Below are 1,668 nucleotides of genomic sequence, written 5' to 3' on the forward strand. Positions count from 1 at the left end.
AATGTGCGAAGATTTCTGGGATACTCCTCCTCCTCCCGAGAAGTGCGCGCGCTGCAAACAGCCTGAACTAAGGTGTGTGCGGGCGCGCGGTTGAGCCAGTGCGCGCACTCTTATCTCTACCACTCCTCTCAGCAGAACATCTTCACTTCTCAGCTTCTTTTTCTTCTTCTCTATCTGCGCTTTAAATCTTTGTTTGGTCAAGGGCTCTTCTTTGTTTGTTTACACAACGACCCACAAACTATTCAGTCCGACTCTCCAAAGCAGCGGACTCTCTGTATGCACTCCAGATAGGAGGATTTAGTTTGTGGTAAACAACTGCAGACTATTGACTGTTTTATCAAGAGTGTTTGTTATCTTTTACAGTGTGTGATTGTGGATGTGTGGACGGAGAATCTTTATTCCCATTCCTCTCTCATTGCCTTGATATTAGACCTACTTCTTTAGAGGTTATAATTTATGCGGCAGGTGCCATTTCTCTGTTTGAAGCAATATACAGCAAATACAATTTTGCAGAAATGTGTTTTACATTCACATATAATTTTTTATCGACTTTTTTTTTAAAGGTTTTGTTTTTTTTCTTACTTTTTGGGTATATGCACACACAATAGCCTATGCAAACACAGCCTATGAGTGAAAATTACTCACTATGCAGAATAACCTCTTAAAATAAAGCAGCATATAAGTGCTGTTACTGGTTTGTAGCTATGAACTACCTTGCATGCTGATGGGTAGTTTTTTACAATGCACTGTATTTTATAAGATGACTTTGTGTTTTGCATGTGAAATCTTCAAATTTTCAGGTAAATGTTGTAGAGCAAAAAAATAATATTTTGTTGATGTATAAATATCAAATAACTAAAGTGGAAACTGTCATAAAATGGAAGTGCCTCCAACTGTAGAGTAGACTTCCCATTGCTGATTATTTATTATTACATGCGACACATTTAAACCAAATTAAAGACGCAAAAGATATCTCTTAAATTCCAATTTCAAATTTCAAATATCACAGTACTGTAAACTTGATCTCAATTGCTCTTGTAACGTCTATATTCAGTAGATAATACATGTTCATATGATACTATTTGTAACCTTAAATCAGTCCACTCTTACTTCCAGAATCTCCTGATAAAAAGGCATTTTCACAGCCCAAAAACGTCTAGAAGCTTTAAAATCATCAAATGTTGTCATTTCTTATATCAATATTACTTATATAAATGTTTTCATTTGTCTCTGACATTTCCAGAATAATTGATCAGGAATCAAACCCATTTTTAGATTCATTCTTAGAGTCTCGTTTTTAACCCAAGGCCTAGAGCATATCACCTGCTCATCATTGTGTATGTGAAATGTCAAAGATCTTTCAGGGTTACCGAGGTATATGGATGTGTAGTCTCAACAACACCTGCTAAACTGAAGAAAAGCAATTTTTGACTCTTTAGTCTGTTTAATCAGTTTAAGGGACAGTTTAGTCCTCATAATTTCAGAAGGAGACACAATACAGGTGTCTCGTCCTCTGCCTGCCTGTTTGTTTAACACAATAAGAATATGTTTGTGTTTGTGCCTGCTTTATGTGAGCCCAATGTGTGTGCCATTGTCTCTGTGTATATTCTGTAACATGAGGAAGACTGTGTTAGAGCTAGGAGTCAAGACCTAGGAGGAAACAGGTTC

Source organism: Micropterus salmoides, unplaced genomic scaffold (assembly GCF_014851395.1).
Source record: "Micropterus salmoides isolate LMB-PRFRI ecotype aquatic unplaced genomic scaffold, ASM1485139v1 Ms_hic_scaffold_4, whole genome shotgun sequence".
In the NCBI taxonomy this organism is placed as follows: domain Eukaryota; kingdom Metazoa; phylum Chordata; class Actinopteri; order Centrarchiformes; family Centrarchidae; genus Micropterus; species Micropterus salmoides.